This window comes from Notamacropus eugenii, chromosome 2 (genome assembly GCF_028372415.1).
Source record: "Notamacropus eugenii isolate mMacEug1 chromosome 2, mMacEug1.pri_v2, whole genome shotgun sequence".
NCBI classification, from domain to species: domain Eukaryota; kingdom Metazoa; phylum Chordata; class Mammalia; order Diprotodontia; family Macropodidae; genus Notamacropus; species Notamacropus eugenii.
In genome coordinates, this window is record NC_092873.1 from 277,109,051 (window position 1) to 277,128,642 (window position 19,592).

At 39.4% G+C, this 19,592-nt stretch overlaps 1 long non-coding RNA gene across 5 annotated transcripts; it reads right to left on the minus strand.

Moving 5' to 3' along the window:
- Positions 1-2,443: 2,443 nt before the first annotated feature.
- On the minus strand, positions 2,444-19,041 carry LOC140527304 (uncharacterized). Of its 5 annotated transcripts, none has more exons than XR_011974758.1 (8): positions 18,776-19,034; positions 10,709-10,783; positions 6,975-7,062; positions 6,760-6,817; positions 4,435-4,527; positions 3,876-3,992; positions 3,413-3,462; positions 2,444-2,848 (listed from the first exon to the last, which is right to left on the minus strand). It is a non-coding gene; the product is annotated as an uncharacterized lncRNA (long non-coding RNA). The 5 variants fall into 5 exon arrangements; XR_011974755.1 differs by having other exon boundaries at positions 3,413-3,588; XR_011974756.1 differs by lacking the exon at positions 10,709-10,783 and adding an exon at positions 17,285-17,348 and having other exon boundaries at positions 3,413-3,992; positions 18,776-19,041.
- Between the last annotated feature and the right edge of the window lie 551 nt (positions 19,042-19,592).

Below are 19,592 nucleotides of genomic sequence, written 5' to 3' on the forward strand. Positions count from 1 at the left end.
AGTTGTTACTAAAATTCTATGATTTTATTCCTGTTTTGGAAATTCAGAAGCATTAGTCGATAAATAGGTATCTAATACGCCCTTCCTTTTACTGGTGCCAAATGAATATTGAGCCAAAATTCTGTTTGCTAATTCATTATCCAGCAGTCTTCTGAAATAATTCATTTCCACACAACGTGAATAGATTGACCTAGACTCCCACAGAAACAAGGGAACTGAAAAGGACCAAGGTGAAATTTCACTAAGGAGCAGTTTCAACTGAGCTCCAAATAATCATATGACATAGCCCAGTCATGCTGTTCCCTTCTGCCAGCTGTAGGAAACTTGTTGATAGACACCTTCCCAAGGACTTAATTAATGATATGAATGATAGGTAGGTGTGAGATTTTAATTACTCATTTAATTTTTCCTGTTGTTCAAGTATTTTTCAGTTGCGTCCAACTTTCATGACCACATTTGGGGTTTTCTTGGCAAGGACACGGGACTGATTTGCCATTTCCTTCTCCAGATTGTTTTACAGATGAGGAAACTGAAGGAAATAGGATAAAGTGACTTGCTTGTAGTGACACATCTAGAAAGTGAAGCCAAATTTGAACTCAGGTCTTCCAGATTCCAGGCCTGGCACTTTAGCCACTGTGCCACCTACCTGCCCCAGAATTTTTCCTTACTACGTATTAAATTAAAGGCTCACTATTTATACATAATGATATGTATAATATGGAAAAGAAAAGTGCGATATGGAAATAGTATAACATGGAAAAGAAAAGTTTGACCGATTCTTACATGCATTTTAAATTTCTTTCATCTTCAAATATGACCACTATTCAAGGATCCTAGGTACATCTATCAATCTACCCATCAACAAGTATTTTGTCATATTTTTAGCACTCTTATACCTTGGGGTACAAATACAAAGAATGTAACAACCCCTTTCCTCAAGGAAGCTAACATTATAATAGGAGAGACAACAAGTACACATCTAAGTATATCCCCATTTTATTGAGAAAACTGAGATTAAGTAACTTCCTTAGGGTCAAATAGTAATTGTCTGAGACTGGATTTGAACTTAGTATTTCGGGACTGTACTCAGTGCATCTTATCTGCTATGCTACTGCTGCCTCCATATATTTACATATGCATATATACATATATGTATATATGTATAATGTAGATATATGTATGTAGGTACATGCATACATATACATCCACACATATATATGTGTGGATGTATAAAATAAAAAGAATAAATGCCATTAAATACAAAGTAGCTAAATTCAAAGCAGCTAGGTGGCTCAGGCATTGGGCCTGGGGTCAGAAGACTTGAGTTCAAATCTGACTTTAGATAATTAATGGCCTTATGACCCTTGGAAAGTCATTTAACCTCTGTTTGCTTTAATCCCCTGGAAAAGGAAATGGCAAACCTCTCCAGCATTTTTGCCAAGAGCAGATGGGCAGTATTAACATAGTGTGGTCCTTGGGGTCACAATGACTGAACTACAACATCTAAATTCAAGGGGGTTTTGGGGGGAGGGCACTAGCAATTGAGGGGATCAGGAGAGACTTCACATAGAATGTGGTACCCGAGCTGCAAGCTGAAGAAGGAGGGGGTTTCTATGATTTGGAGGTGAGGTATGAGTGCAGTTTAGGCATAGGAAATGGTCAGTGAAAACGATGAGGAAACAAAAGATGGCGAGTCCTATGTAATGACTGCAGAGGAAGAAAGTTTGTCAGAATCACAGAGTGCTGGACAGGGAGTAATAATGTACAATAAGGTTAGAAAGATAGATGGGACAGAGGTTGGAAAGAGCTTTAAACGCTAAAAATGGGAGTTTACATTTTATCCTAAAGTCAATGGGAAACTCCTGGAGTTTCTCGAGTGGCGTGACCAGATAATACAATAAACACAGATATAAGCAAACTTGATGTGAATAGTCCCAAGGGATGGTATTCTTTGAGTTGTTTGATTTTTAATTAGTTTTAGAGAAATTAGAATTGCAGAGCGCAGAGGAAAGGATGTGATTAGTAGCTTATATTAGAAAAACTGCAAAGGCAACATGATAGAGTGGATACTGACTGTATGCCACCAAGCGAGACATTTGACCTCTCTGAACCCCAGGCAACAGTCTAAGGCAACCAACTGCAGAACAGCTGCTGATCAGCACTGGTAATAGGAGTTTCCACAATGCGAGTTCTGGAAATCACAAGGGTCAAGACTCAAACAGTCCCACAAAACTTCTAGGTCATTGAAGAAATGCTTTGGAGTCTTCTCCCCCCTTATGAATCTTCACAGTCAGTATAGATTCTCATTTGCCTAGCATGACTTGGAAATGGTCCTTCTTGATGGGATGGAGAAAAGGACCATACCAAGGTCTCCTCTAGCTTTGTTCTTTGGTGATGATTTTTTTATCCAAAGAGTTGCTCAAAGATCCCAGATAATATAGAAAAAAAGAGCATCTCAGATTTAATAGTGTTCTTAGGTACTATTTAATTTTTAAAGATAAAGTCAGGTAAGACATGAGGGACACCTACACTCTGACACAGGGAAATAGAGGCATGAGCAAAAAAGAATACAGGTGCTTTGAGGGGAGGGAATAGACATTTATATAGCACTTACTACATGCCAAGAACTGTGCTAAGGGCTTTACAAATATCTCATTTGATCCTCACAACAACCCTGGGAGGTGGGTACTATTAGTATCCATTTTACAGTTGAAGATACTGAGTCAAACAGAGGTTGAGCGATTTGCCCAGGATCGTGTCTGAAGTTGGATGTGAACTTGTCTTCCTGGCTTCAATTCCAGGGCTATATCCACTGCACCGCCAAGGTGCTTCAGGACATCTAGACAACCTAAGTACAAAATTAGTTTGAAGCAAAGACATTTAATGGCATAACACAGCAAGGAAATCAACAATAGAATATTTCTGCCGTAAAACTAGGCCCTACTCTCCCATAAATACAAACCCTGATCAGTGGGAAGGCTAGATATGCCCAGAAATCACACATAGCTTCTAGGTCTCATCTCTTGAGGGATGCCTTGTTGCTATTTCAGCTACTGTTTTTTAGGGTACACTTAGAAAGTTTCTCCCTGATCAAAGTAGTCTAACAGTTATTTTCTCATAGCTGAGGATATGAGCTATCACAGCCAGCTAAAGGAGAGCTGAACGAAAGCCAGGCAGAGTGCTTCCTCCCTTGTCTTCCCTTCTCCTCCATCTTCCCCTCCCTCCCCACTCCTCTATCCCACCACTGAGTCTGTTTTATGGGGGTTTTTTTGTGCCTGGTGCTGAATCCAAGCCCATGATCCTGAAAAGTTGCCTAATAGAGTTTTAATATTTAACTATTTATGGGAATCTTGTACTTCCGAAACCTCTTTCAGGGCTCAGCCAAAGAAAGTTATATAAAAACTGGACTTACAAGCTCTCTTTCCCTTCCAGGATCCTCTTGGGACTGGTGTGTAAATAAATCTGAAAAAACATTAAAGCCCATCTGATGCATATTTCTGTCTTTTATATACAAATATGACTGACAACATATCTCCCAGGCTTTGAATGCCCCAGCATACATTATCTCTTTCTATCCTCAGGACAACCCTGTGAAGAAATGAGGGGATATATCACCATTCCCATTTTACAGGTGGACAAACGGAGGCACAGAATGGTTAAGCAATTTGCTCAAGATCACACCACTAGTAAATGACTACATGAGATTCACACTGAAACTTCTGACTGTTCAGTACTCTTTGCCTTTAAAACTAGCTAAGGGACATAGATTCTCATTGCTGTTTTCCTCTTCCACTAATACATTTCCTTTCCAAGTCACTAGGAGGTCTATTGGACAGTCACCAAATTTTCATCTGGAGCCTGTTAAATGTTTCAACCTTAGGTTTGACTTTGTCTCTTGTCCTGTGGGTCCATCATGATGGGAGTGTTGCACTCAGGAGGAGGCTGCAGTGCCCCCACATTTCGGAGGACACTTCCAGCAGTTCATTTTAAACCTAAAAATGTGAAAACAAACAAACAGCTTCATAAATATAGATTGAATGACTGTGACTTAGGCCAAACCCATGTCAAGCTAGGGCTAATAAAATGACCCCGGAGGGAGTTGCTTGTCTTGTAATTCTTTTGGAGAATCACAGGGCCACATGTTTGATCTGGTATCTTGATGCTCTAAAAAATGGAGAACTTGATTTCTAAAGATTAGAACACCAGAGAAGTAGCCATGTTTAATTCAGGTAAATCTGTAAACAAACATAAACACTAACAATTTGAGGATTTGGGGGGGAGGGGAGTAGTCTGTGCTTGAGTTGGTCAGGGCACAGAGTACGAAGGAATTTGAAGCTATTTTTTTTTTTTTTTTGGTGAGTCACATCTCATCCCACATATGGTGTAATAGTCCCCACCCCCGCCATCATCTTTCCTGTTAATTTTCTCACTCACAGGCCCCAGATCTATTTTTCTTAGTGCTCCCTTCAGGTTTCAAGTTTCTACTACTGCTCCTTGCTTTTTGGGGTCACTTACTTTCCAGATTCCCTAGAAGGAAAAAAACAAATAAAAAAAACCCCTTTGCTTACCAGTGGTAGTATACTACCCTCTTTGGTGAGTTATAGGATATTTACTTAGAAGTATGATGGGAATATATGGTAGTGGGGGTGAAGGATGAAGGGCACTGAGCAATAAAATGTTGAAAAAGTTGAACTCACAATTTGGAGAGGTTTTTACTGTTTAATCCTAGAGGATACATGGCCTCTTCTTCTCAAGGCTCACCTGTCTAAAATTATGCTTGATTTAGACCTTGATATTATTAACTTGATTTTATTTCTATTGCTACGCAACTGCTTTATTAGAGCAGCCTTCTGGTATGCTTCTTTGACCCTTGTTATACAATATGAGAGTCTGGGTCCTTGGCAGGGACTTCTTTCATGTAGCTCTTCTCCTAGTCATCTTGATCTGCCTCCCTGAATCCCTTATTATAGAGAGTAAAATCTCTCCCTTACTGCCAGACTCATTGGATAGAGTGCCAGTCTAAAGTCAGGAAGACTCATCTTCCTGAATTAAAATCTGTCTTCAGACACTTACTATCTGTATGACCCTGGACAAGTCACTTAACCTTGTCTGCCTCAGTTTCCTCATCTGTAAAATGAGCTGAAGAAGGAAATGGCAAACTCCTCCAGTAGTTTTGTCAAGAAAACTCCAAATAAGGTCACAAAGAGTCAGACACTACTGAAAAATGACTATATAACAACAGTAATTCTTTTATACCTTGGTCCTATAGCTATCTCTCCATGGGTTTTAGGTTTTTGGTACTTCCTTTATCCTCTTTGGAAGTCCAGAGCCAAATTAATATGCTTTGACTGGAGATTTGTCCTTCAATGTCAGAATTTAAAAGGCACATACAGTATTCATGCTGCTTCACTAGAAAGAAATAGCCAAATTTAGGACCTAGTTAGAAGAACAATTAGTTAAAACAGGAAGCTACAAATAGCTTATTTTTTTCTCCCCCACCTTATTGGATCCCCGACTCTCTCTCCATCCTACTTCCTAAAATCTCTTCCCTCTACTTTCTGTTGGATTTGTCTTCAAATGCTGTTTAGAGAATATATTTCATGCTTTTGGTCCTGAGGTACAATTTGTGATGTTGGCCCCACACTAGTTACGGATCTTTGGAGTGCTCTATGGCTTGGTTCCTTCAGAGGTTATATGCCGTCTTGCCTCACCCTATCTATATTTTGGCTGCTCTTCTTCAGCAAACCCAGATTTTTGTCTAGCTCAGCCCTTGATAGAAAAATCTCCTCTTCCACCTGTTTCCTATTGCCTCATGCCTTGAGTTTTGGGTCGACAAATCCCTCCATAGCCTTACCCCATGACTGCTTCCTGTACATTAATTTTCTCTCTAGTCTTGAACCTGCATTTACAGTTGGTTCCACTTCTACTTTCCCATTATTGGATAAACTAAGCCAACACTTTGACAGACTACAGAGATCGAACATTTCCCCCTTGTCTTCAGCCAGAGATGAAATACCAGCTATAAATCAATCAACAAACATTTTAAATACTACACTATAATAAATGCTGAGGATGAAAAGGAAAGCAAAAATAGTCTTTATCCTCAAGAAGCTTATATTCTAATGGGAGAAACATATTGTACACAAAAGCATACATGTAAGATACATACAGAATAGATAGAAAGGAACTTTAGAGAGGAAGGAAATAGCAGCTGAAGGAACTGTGAAAGAACCCCTGCAAAAAGGAGTATTTGAGCTGAGTCCTGAAGAAAGTCAGATATTTTATGAGGTGAAGGTGAGGAAGGAGAGTGTTCCAGGCAGGGAGAATAGCCGACTCAAAGGCATGGAAGCAGAAAAGGGAGTGTCGGACACGAAGAATATCCATTAGACCAATCCAGTTGCATTACACAGTACAGGAGGGCAATAAAGACAGGGAAGTTAGAAAGGGTCAGATCAAGATCTCTAAAAGCCAGAGGACTTCCTATTGGGTCCCAGAAGTACAATAATTGGGAGCCCCAAGAGGTTATTGAGTAGGAGGTGGACATGGTCAAGTCCTCACTTTAGGAAAATTACTTTGGAAACCATATGAACAATACCACCTGAAGTTTACAAAATATTTTCCCTATCTTATTGCATTGGTTGCTTCCCTAATTCTCACTTCCACTCTGGCTAATAATTGACTAGGATCCTTCACTATGTTATATCCTCCTTTTTCCACAGAGTAACATAACCAAGGGATGACTTCACAAATAATTCAAACCTTTATTTCTTGGTTCTTCCTGTTGTTTTCCTTGTGGTTCCTAAGTCTGTCTCAGCATCTACAATGGAATGGATTCTGGCTAGACGTCAATGATGATAAAGTAGACCAAATTTCACTAGTGAATATCCCTCTGCTCTCATCCTGTGAGAGATAAGAGTAGTAGCTACTGAGAATCACCCTGAGGTCCCCTACATTTGACCAGTTTTGTCTCTGACCTTGGCAATCTTGTTGAGTTCTCGGTGCTTATTCATCTGGCGCTTTTCATCTTCCACATCTGGCCAGGCTTCAGGGGGCAGTGTATGTCTATGATTAGAGAACAGACATTTTGTTTCTGTAAAGCCAGTTGGCCCTTGGTGGGGATTGAATCCCATGACCTTGCCTTTCCTTAATCCACTGGGCCAACTGGCCCAGATGAAAGAAGCAATCACTCCTTTGGGTTGGTCAGTTAACATTTAATAAGGTGCTTTTTATTGAGTTCATGAAGTCAAGATATGGGGAATTGAAACTAAGAGAGCTTAGTTGTACAAACATTGCAACTGACATGTATGTGCCAGATTTTCCAGTCTGTTCACTGACTCACTGGGCAGCATTGTTGCAATCTTCCACCTCACTTGTTCTTGTGTTTGTTGCTAATATTTGTCGATCAATGCAGAACACTTTAAGTTCATAGGATTTAGAAATGGAAAAGATCTTAAAGATTATTTAGTTCAACTCCTCCATCTTAAAGCAGGCTCTGGGAAATCTTTATTTTAGATATGGTCCCTGTCTTTAACTTACATTTTACCAACATAAACATTCCAGTTTATTAACAGCAATTAAGAGTTTTCCCATACTACACAGCAGTTCACTTTCTGTAGACACAGGCCTGCTTTCTTGGTTAGCCACTGCCATCCTGACTTTACAGAGGAGGAAACAGAAACTGAAGGTCAAGTGATTTGTACAGCTTTGGGGAGTTAATTGACAGAAGTAGGATTACACAACTGGATTTCTAGTTAATAGCTTTATCTAGCAACTTCCCTCCTCTATCTTTCTGGATCCTAAGTTTTTTCCTTCATAAAATTTTCCTCCTATTTAGTCTTGTGGGTTATCTCATGGAGATATTACTTCAGTGATATGTGATGCTTGTTCGTTCAATGATAACTTTTTATGGTTATTCATTTGTTTCAGTCATGTTAGACTCTTTGGGGCACCTTGGCAAAGATACTAAAGTGGTTTGCCATTTTCTTTTCTAGTTCTTTTTACAGAAGAGGAAACTGAGCCAAACCAGGTTAAATGACTTGCCCGGTGTCACACAGCTGGTGAGCTTATGAGGTCAGATCTGAATTCAGGAAGATGAATTTTCCTGACTCTTAGCCCAGGATTCTATCTGTGTCACCTAGCTACCCCCCCGCCTCCCCCGCCAAATGGTACCTTAATCAACTAAGGTGCCTAAGGAACTGACAAGGAGAAATTTATAGTTTAATAAACTCAGGGTAATAAGTTTGATTCTTATGCCTTATTCATTAATTTAGCACAGGAGAAAACTCCAACTCCATCTTGAGCTAACTTGAAGCCCAGAGAGAAAGTCCAGTGGTTACAAGAGAAACTAGGTAATGAGCATAGCTTGTACTAAAATAGTGCTTTAAGGAGAAAATGCCTTTTGTTTTCCAAATGAGCTAATGTGCATAAAAGACTTTACATAGCTTACAATTCTACATAATGAGCAAGTTATTATTATTTCTTCGACATACTCCTGGCCATCTCCAAATCATGCTATCTTGTACTCTGACCATCAGCTCCATCTCCACTCAGTTAGTAAACTGCCCTTTTCTCTACATTTAGAGTTGGAAGGGACTTTAGATGCAACCTAGTTCAATTCTTCATTTTACAGGAGAATAAGACATGGAGGTTAAGAGACTGGTTCAAGATTTCATAAGCTGTAAATATCAGAAGTGTGATTTGAACCCAGGGTCTTGACTCCATATTGGATACTATTTTTACTACATCATCTTGCCTCTCTTTTCAGATCTAGACTTGAGTATATTTGGACTATATTTTCTCAATGGTAATTCATATTCGGGGCAATCTGAGCCAAAGTGAGAGTGATCTTTTGGGACAGGCTCCAAGACTGGACTAAGTCTATTTAGACCCATAGTGTCTAGGTCCTGGATCCTGGGTTACACAAGCACTTCTTTGCATTCCTCCAGATCGCTACACTATTGAATAGCATTAACTAAGCCCATTTTGGAAAGGATTTCTTTTGGGTCATGGAAGATAGCAATTTCATAAAGACATCTTATATTTATTAATGCCAAATGCTTTCTGGTACCTTGAAGAGCCACTAAAAAATAAAATGAGGAAAATGAGAGAATGCAATGAGGTGCAATGTTTTGTTATAATCTTAAGGGAAAGCTCTTCATTTCGTTTACATATTCTTGAGAGAGTGCCTTCCTTAACGTGATGAATGACTATTCATAGCATGCCAACTTTCTCTATTACATTTTTATTCAAAAATGACTTCATTTAAAGACCTCTTACTCCTGTGTTGTTTTGAAGGTAGACAGTCCTTTCATTTATCCTGGACTTGAAAACTATAATCTCATCCACTCAGAATATCATTTAGCGCATTTTCTTTTTTAAGCATCATAAACTATTGAAATGGAAAATATTTTAAAGAGATGGAAAAGTCAATGGAAATGGCCACTGAGGTCACACCATTAGAGCAGGAAGTCAAGTAACAATTGTTTCTCACACAAGTTTATTTGTGATATGTCATGAGAAGCCATGCAAAATCCAACTTCCCTGAGTCTCAGTTTATTCAGCTGCAAAGTGGGCATAATAGAACTTGTAGTAACTAACTCAGGGTTGTTGTGATGGTTATATAAGATGCTTTATATAAAAGCCTGGGTAAACCTTAAATTCCCACATACACATCAACCATTATTGAACTGATCAAATAAACCAGTAACCTTCAACTCATTTCATGTGCATTGAGCTACAAGGGTCTTTAGAAATCATCTTATCCAACACCTCTGTGTTACAGATGAGGAAAATGAGGTCCCAAAAGGTTGCATATAGCAAATAACAAAAGGAATCTTTTTAGAAGATTATTGTTATTTTTTCTGTTTAATATGTTATTTTTATTCCTGACAAACACCAAATAAAATGATCATTTCTCTGTACATAGTGGAACAGAAAAAGAGGATTGTCAAAACAAGAGTTCTAATTAATCCCCTGACTCCAGATTCAACATTCTTTCCACAATGCATGTGTGTCAAGAAACTTGCCATGAATGCAAAGTTTGTTTATTAACTGGAAAGTGGACAAATCCTACCTGTTGGCATCTCTTGTTATCCATTTAGTCAAAAAGAGTGGTGAGTGTTGCTATAACTTCAGTCACCGTAAAGCTCTAATTTCCCTAGTATATCAATAAGTTGTTTTGGGGTTTTCAGTTTAAATTTAGATAAAATCATCTGTAGGCTCTCCAGCAACACGATGTAGTACAAAGCAGCTGTTTGTTTGAAATCAGCCTCTCAACTGTTCCAACATAGCCACAAAAGCACACAGAATAATATTCATAAATGAGTCTTATCCTTTAGACCAGGAGACAATCTGTTGTCCATCTTTTTAAAGATTTTGTTTTATTTTTAATTTGTGGAATCAAACAAACATTTCCGTAATATGATTATGAAACTTTAGATCTCCTTATGTACAACTTTCTATTCCTTTTTAATATACACAGAATTATCATGTAAATTTATTTTTTTCTTCCTCCCTACCCTAGAGATGGACACCACTGGACATAAATCAATTGTCCATCTTGTAGTATGAAGTCTTTCAGATCCAAAGTAATCTACTTTCTGACTCTGAAAGTCATTAATCCAATAATCACCCCTTCATCAAAAATAGTATATCTTCCTTCCATAGACAGTAAATTTTTTTCAGTCAAAACATGAGTATGCATACTTACTCCAACATCTGAAGGATCTGTGATTTCTCTCCAGTAGTGCAGATCACAAACCTTCTATACCTGTTTTTATCTGGCCTTGGAGAATTATAGGCAAAAAAGAATTCATCATGCTGTGACCAATTTAATGATAATTCTCTGAACTTAGCAAGACTGGTCTTTGGACAACAGAGATACATTCTGTCAGTGGACCCGTACCCAGTTTGATCTGCACGCTGATTTGGCATACAGTGGCAAACTTGTTATAGACACAGACTGGTAGTCCTATGGGCTATTTTAACACCTGACTATGTAAATCATAGTGTTGGAGAAGGAAATTTATCAAACACGGAATATTCATGCATTTGTATTAGATTATAGAGTCATAGATTTTGAGCTAGAAGCGACCTCAACGTTATATAGTCTAAGCTCCTCATTTTACACATGGGGAAACTGAAACTCATGGAAATTAAGTGGCTTCCTCATGGTCATACAGCTTGTAAGTATCAAAGGTGAGAGTTGAATCCAGTTTTTCCTAATTGCAAGATCAGCATTCTGACTACTAAAAGGGCTGTACTTCCTCCCAATTCATGTATCATAACATACATAGGAGGGAGAGAGAGAGAGAGAGAGAGAGAGAGAGAGAGAGAGAGAGAGAGAGAGAGAGAGAGAGAGAGAGAGAGAGAGCTGGCCTTAGAGTAAGAAAGAATTGAGTGAAATTCTGCTTCTGAAACAACGGCCATATGACCTTGGGCAGTGTGCTACTCTAGGGGAAAAATGATGACTCCAGAGTCAGAGGACCTGGGTTCCTGCCCCTTATTATCTTAGTGACCTTGGGAAAGTCATTTTATCTCTTGCCCCCAGTTTCTTCATTTGTAAAAATAAAGCATTTGGTTTAGATGACTACTAAAGTTGCTTCCAGCTCCAATTTTACAATCCTATAATTTTTTCAGTGCCTTCCAGTTATATAGCCTTCATACAAATCAAATATAACTCATGTTTCCTTTATATAAATCAAATTATCAAGGGGAAATGGGATTGTAGTAGGAAGAAAGAGGAAAAGAGAATAGAAAACTCTTCAAGAGCCATTTGTTAATCAGAATTTATAGAGGTTTCTTCACAGCAAGTTCCTTACGCCAGTGATATCACAGTTCTGGACCCAAAGAATATCCATGAACCAGACTGGGGTGTGTGATCCCAACTTGATGGGGGTGGAAATAGAGAACCAAGAAGGATGAGGGGAAGGACTTTTCTAACTGGTTGAGTAGCTAACTAGAAATCCAACTGGACTATGCCCCAATTTTTTTTTACAGTGGGAAAGTTATTTTTTCATTTCATGGTTTAGTTTCCAAATCAGTAAGATGATGACTGTGTAGATAATACTGAAATACTGATTGGGGAGAGCTCAGAAATGTGCATGACTTTGCTTTTGGTTCAACTATCAGAGATAAAGAAGGACAAGTCTCATTTCCCAACTATCACCAGAAAGGATCACTCTGGTTTTTCCCAACAGGAGTCATTGAGTTGGGGTGGAGTAGAGTAGGCAGTGGAAAGGGGGAGTTTAATGGCAAAGATCACACCGATGCCAAGAACTTCTAACAATGGGAAAATTAGTAGATATCAATGTGAGTAGGAGATGGGGAGTAGGACTTCTTTGACTTTGATGACAGGGAGCTGGTTGGCCCAGGGGATTGCGCAGTTGCACAGTTACTATATAGGAATTGCAAGATGCTCTAAAAGGGATAATTTTATGATAACTTTTGGGGAGAGGCCAGGAAGTGGAAGAGGACTTGAGAACTGCAATTTTATAGGTATAGGGGACTCCCAGGGAGAAAACATTTTCTATCAGTGCACATCTGGAAGCTGCCCACAAACTTACTGTCTTAGGTAGCTTCCCTCAGCATTTAGGAAACTGCCCAAGGTTTGCATAGCCAGTATGTGTCTGATGTAGGACTTAAACTTGGGTCTTCCTGACTCCAAAGCTAGATCTCTATCTACAGTATCGTGCTGCTTCAATGTTAAAGATAACATTGAGAGGATGAATTAGAAGTATTAGCTTTAGTATCTGTTTATTTTAATTTTTTTTGCTGTAATTATGATAGTAGAAGGATAAAATTGCTCTCATTTCCCAGTCATCCCCAGAATAGAATAGATTTCTGATAACCAAAGGCAGCATGGCAAGGAGTGGATAGATAATTGACTTTGAAGTCAGAAAGACTGGGGTCCAAGCCCCACCTCTGACACATGTTGGCCATGTGACCAGGGTAAGTTGCTCAGTCTTTCAATGCTGGAGGAAACTCTTTAAGACTAAAACTTGCAAAAATAGTTTTTTTGTACATTGGTAATGTGGGGGGGGGGCAGCATTCCTCATTAGGACTCTACTATACCCATGAAATTTTAGATCTTGTAAAAAAATCACAATTAAATGGACCCCTAAAAGTACCTTTGTGAAGTCCCAACTCTAGATAGACCTTTCAAGATGGGAATAGTTATTCCTCGGTGTGATTTTAGATATAATTACAGAATTGTTGTTCTGGTGGAATAATTTCAAATATCTTTTATGCTGGGCTATCTGTATTTTTTTGTTTCATAAATTTTAATCAAACTACCTTTCAAACCATTTAAAACTCAGTTCAGTTAATTTCAACAAACATTTATTAAATACCTAGTATGTGCAAGGTTCTATGCTGGGCATTGGGAATACAGGGACAAAAAAATCCCATGACTGTAGGGAGATTACATTTTACACAGATAAAGAAATATAGATTAATTGGTGATCAGGGGATCATAACTTTAGAGCTGGAGGACCTTAGTGGCCATCTAATTGAATCCCACCATTTTAGAGATGAGGAGATTGAGTTACAGGGAAGTGAAATGACTTGCCTAAGGTTGCATAGGCGGTGGATGACAAAGTCAGAAGGGAGAGAATCTTAGCAATTGGGATGGGAAGAGAGAAGAAGAAGGAAGGATTCACAGAAGAAGAGGTACTTGAGGAAAGCCTTGAAGAAAATAAAGATTCTGAGATACAAAAATAAGAAGAGAGGGCATTTCAGGAACAGCAGAGGGGTGCAGTTTATGCAAATACACACAGGCAAGAAGGGGATAACCTTCTTAAAACTAATCATAAAATTCAGATGAATGAGGAAAACAAAGGGTGAGATCACTGAACGGAATCCACATTAACTTTTAAATATTAATAAAAATAATGTCAAAAGACAGGAATTGGTACAGGGGATGTGGAAAGTCCCTCAGGGGGCAGAGTCATTGGGAAGTTAACTCAGCAAAGACATGATCTATCTACACGTGAATCTAAGGGGAAATATCTGCGATCAGGATTTATCCACGTCAAGGGACATGGGCAGGGAGGACTTGAGGGTCATCTCCCATCCTTTGGGACCTAGTTTGCTTCTTTTCAGTCAGAGTGAGAAGTGGCAACAATAGAAACAATAAATAATAATTTAAAATAGGAGAAGGTTGATTGGTTCTTCAACCAGTGTGGCTTAAGCAGTCAATAGATATTTATTAAATTCTTAATATATGATAGGCATCTTGCTAAGTGCTGAAAATACAAAGAAAGGCAAAAACAGAGTCCCTACCCTTAAGGAGGATGGAATTCTGATGCTAGAGACAATTTGCTAGCAATTATGAACATTCAGGATACATCCAGTATATATGGAAAGTAATCTTGGGGTAGGGATGGGAGTGATAAAGTCCTTCTGTAAAACATGAGAGTTTAGCTGAGTCTTGAAGGTTAGGGAAGTCAGGAGGCAGAGGTGAGGGGGGAACACATTCTAGGGATAGGGGACAGACAGTGCAAATGTGTTGGGTGGGGATAAAGCATGTAATACCAGATGCGGGTGAGGATGGGATTATGAGGTGATATATATATATATATATATATATATGAAGAACAGCAAATCGACAGTATAGCTAAATCAAAGACTTTGTGTAGGGAAGTAAAATATAAAAAGCCTGGAAAGGTGGGAAGGGGTCCAGTTGGGAAGGGCTTTAAACAGAAGAGAAGAAGGGGGTTTTATGTAGAAAAGGGTGCACCAGCTCCAATGTATTAGTGTTCTTAAAGTGTAGGACGGAAAAGTGGGATTGGGGTCGGGGGTGGGGGAAACAGCTAATTATTATAAGAGCAAAAATAGGCTTTTCAGAATTAAGAATCTGTGCTAACATTCAGTGGTCAACCTAAAAGAACAAGTTGTCGTGTCCTTGTTATGATGTCTGGAAAAACAACTGTCTCTGGAGTCAGAGTACTTGGGCTCCAGAGTCATCTCTGATACCTACTTACCTATGAGACTTGGGGCAAGTCAATAGGCCTCCCTGATCCTCAGTTTCCTAACCTGAAAAATGGTAATGTTGAACTAAATGACCTCTGAGTGTTCCTTCCGGCTCTAAATCTCTGATTCATTGGGGGTGTTACTAATATTTTTTAACAGCAATATTTATTTTAACAAGATAGAAATAAAAAGCAACAGGACCAAGCAGACTATCAATCATTCAAGGGGAATATTTTCCTGAATCCTGGGTAGAAAAATAAGTAGCTTCCTTTTCTTCTAAGTTAAGGACACAGGTTAGAGTTCAGACGGTCTTCCTCTGTCTTCCTCTTCCCATCTTTCCATCCCCAATGTTTTCACTTCTGTGGCAATGCCTCTGTGATTAAACCATTTAGCCAATTTTAACTTCCCGAATTCTAACTTCGTGAACCCAGCAAAAGGTCACTCATTCATCAATGTGAAGCACAGCAGAATCCTGTCAGACTTGGCAGGGAAAGGCTTCTTTTAAACAACTCCACCGTTGTATCCTCAATGGCTGCACTTGCCTGCCTAACTTTGAGATTTACTCGCTTTGCTGCAGGCTGGCTTACTCAGAACTCCCTGGGGTGGGAGCAGCTCTAACCGGGCCATTGGTCTGGTTCTGCTCTCCCTTTCCCATTGAGGGCAGAACTGAAAAGAGGAAGCCATGGGAGCACCCACTGTGAGAGAAACTGCTTCAGCAGGGCTGCAGAAGGCAGGATATCATATGAAAATCCATGTGACTAACGAGAAATAATTAGGGCTTAGACGATGCCAGTGCCGATGAGTAACACTCCTTTTGTCAAGGAGGCTTGTGAAAGAGTACTCACCCACTCACAGGCTCTGAGCCCAATTAGCTCTTCCTCTAGAACATTCTTCCTGCCCTGATATGGCCGCATTCAAATGACTTCATTAAGGCAGAAACCTAGTGGGAGCCAGTGCTCTCATCACGGTTGTTCAACAAGTATCTGGTGAGCATCTCTAAGTGTACTATGGAGCCAGGGCAGAGAATCCACAAATGGAGACAGCCCGCAATTGGAGCAGGGGTGAAGTCTTACTGTAAATTCCATCTATATGTGATGAGTATTTCTTGGTAAATATCACAGTGCTATGGGAGGGTAGAAGAGAGACCATTTCAAACTAGAGGTTCAGAAAAGGATCACAGATCTAGAACTGAGTAGGAATTTCAGAGGGTGTTTTTTTTTTATTCTTTCATTTTGCAGGGGAGGAAAATGAAGACCAGAGAAATTGTGTCCCAAACTTACACAGGCACTAAGTATTAGAGGAGGAGGTGGGATTTGAAACAGGCAATGAAGAATGGGTAGAATTTTGACATGGAAAGGGAAGGGAAGATATCACAAGAAATAGCGATCCATCAATAATTGGACTGTCAATTTAGCTCTGGAAAGGAAGTCAGAGGCTATCAGATCAACATTCTCCCTTTGCCTGTTTTATAGAAGATGAAACTGAGGTCTAGGGAGATTAAGTGATCAATCAATACTTATTTTTTTTAAATGCCTACTAGCCTATAATGTCAGGCACTGTGCTAGGTGCTAGGGGAATAGAAAGACATAAATTTTTTTAAAAAAATCTTTGCCCTAAATGAGATTTCATTTTATGATCAATTGGGTTGAAGAGAATATTTGTAGCCATTGTGCATCGGTGGTGGGATTTACTCTTCTAACTCCCACTATACTGGAAGATTAGGTCCCCAGAGCTTCACAAATTACTTCTCCTCTCAAGGTTCTAGGGGCATGTTACCTCTTAATATTAATCACTAGTTAACATCTCCCTAACATCACTTAACCAATTAGCATCAATTAATTTTTACAAAGGGCATATTTACTGAGAAGCTACAGCAAGAATCAAAGTCCAACAAATCCCTAAACTGGGAGAACGTTCCCCTCTACCACCTTGTTAACACCCTGGAGAGAGTGGGCTCAAATTTAAAGTGGTTGCTATAAAATATTTGCCCCCACCCCCAAAAAATTAACTTCTGAATGGTGCCATAGAGAATAGTTGCGCTCCCTTGCTTGTAGGATATGGTGTTTTAGTGGTTGGCTGGATTTACTGCTGGGTTGGATCAAGCAAGCAGGTCGTTTCTCAGGACTAGCTCCTAACCCTGGTGTCAGCTGCTGAGACTACTGGCAGCTCTAGCTGCTGGACTTCTGAGGGCTCTTTTGACCCTTTTGAAGCTCACAATGCTGTGACCTAGTCCATTATGACTGATACTCATTCACCTAAGATTGGGAAAGTATAATATATATGTATGTATATAAATTAAAAGAAACAGTGGTACCTTCATTCATATGATGGTTGAGTGAGGAAAGAGGACCTCACAGAATCTTCCCTCACAGAAGTCACTGCCAGAGAAGAGAGACATTTTATCTATTTGAGCCTTTTGTATGCCCCCTTAAAAAGGGTTTTTATTATGACCAACCAGGCGAACAAGAAATAGGATATCTGAGCATGTTCTTAACTGAGGAGGGAAAGAGGCCCTACTATCATGCATTCACAGTAGCAGACCCATCAAACCTCCACTAAACCTGTATGCTCTAAAGATTTGGACCTCAGTGTTCATTCTTCCAACTCCCTTTATACATATGCAACCATATACATATACAGGCACAGTAAATACAAATTAACTTCAGATAGGGGCAATGGCAACTAGGGAGGACTCCACAGAGACCTCATGTAGGAAGTATGATTTAAGCCGTGCTGTGAAGAAAGTTAAAGAAAGAACATATAAGTATATAGAGGAGGGAAATTTTCAAGGCATGTTCAGGAGACCATGAGTAGTCCATTCTGGTTACTAGTAGAGAGATAAGGATGTAAAGGCAGCTTGTGTCAGAATGTGCTGAGTCATAACTATGAAGAGGTATTTTTTAAATTAATTTTTTTTATTGATGGAGATCTATTTTCTCTTCCTGCCACCTTCCATTTCACTGAAAAGAAAGACAAGAGCAAATTCCTTGTGACTAACATGGATCGTCAACAAAACAAATTTCCTTATGGTCCAAAAAATGTCTTCTGCCTCCTGAGGCTGTTACCTCTCAGTCAGGAGGTACATAGCTCGTTCACCATCTGTCCTCTGGAATCCCTGATAATTGGGCAAAGGGTGAAGTCTATTGTAATAGTCCAGGTCGGATGCAATTAGTACCTGAACTGAGGAGGTTGGCAGGGAATGGTAAGAACCAGATTGAAGGGAATGAAAAGGGAAACATACGGGGACTTAGGAGCTGATTAGATTCAGGAGACTATGAAGAGGAAGCAGTCAAAGAGGATGTTCAATTTTTAAGTCTGAATGCCTGGCAAAATAGGGGTACTTTTAATCTAAATAGGGAAGTCAAGAAGAGGAACTGTTTGTGAGGAGGAAGTAGAGAAAGTTCTTGGTGTTAGACATGTTGGGTTGAGGACAGTGATAGGACATCCACATGGAAAATGATGATGTAGAACTAGAGTTAAGGACAGAGGTCAGGACTGGAGAAGTCAATCTAAAGGTCATTGAAATAGAAGTAAAGCTTTAAGTCATGGGATGAAATCATTGAGATAAGGTACATAAAGAAATAGGGACAGAAGGCCACTAACACAGATTCTTAAAGAACACACATGGTTTTAAGGAGTGAGAAAGAGGTAAAATAAAAACATACAGAAAAAAATGCAAAATAAATTATTTTGTAGAGGGAGCATTTGCACAAGGCAAAGGATAGATTAGAAAGGAGAGAGAGACTGGAAGATTAAACAAGGTTGAAAAATTGAAATAGTCTAACCCAAGGTAGTGAGGACCTACATTAGGAGGCTGACTGTGCCAAGAAAGAGAAAGGGACATATTTCAGTGATGCTGTCAAGAGAGAAAATGAGACTTGACAGTTGACGACAGTTAGCAAGGAAGGGCAAGAGTCTAGAATTGGTGAGAATTCCAAGATCAAGAGGGTGGGGGCTCAGAAAAAGAACTTGATGATTAGGAGGTCCCTGACAAAATGGTTTGCCCTTGTGATAACAATTTCATAGATCATTCATCATAGGATCCTAGATCTAGAGCTGAAAGGGACCTTAGTTCAAAGCTGACCCCCCATTTACTAATGAGGAAACTGAGTCACAGGAAGGTTATGTGGCAGCTATCTGGTATAGTGGATAAAAACCTGGGTCTGGAGTCAAGAAAACCTGGGCTCAAATCTAGCCAGCTGTGTGACCCTGAGCAAGTTGCTTAATTTCTGTTTGCCTCAGTTTCCTCAACTTTATAATAGGTTTAATAATAGCACCTGCTTCCTAGGGTTGTTTTAAGGATCAAATGCGATAATACATGTAAAGGGCTTAGCAAAGTACATAGTAAGCATTATATAAATGCTAGTGATGATGAGGATGATGATGATGACTGGCCCACGGTCACACAATTCATAAGTGGCAGAGCTGGAATTCAAGTTCAATGCTCTTTCCAGTGTGCAATGTTAGAGAAAGGAGGGGAAAATTCATAGTGAATTGTGAGGAAGTTGAGCCATCAGGCCCAACTTGCATTTTCGAGTTTGTTAGTGAAAGACAAAAGTGCTGCCGAACAGGGACATAAAGTGGTAGTGGAGTTGAGGGTCCGGTTTTTTGTTTGTTTAGGA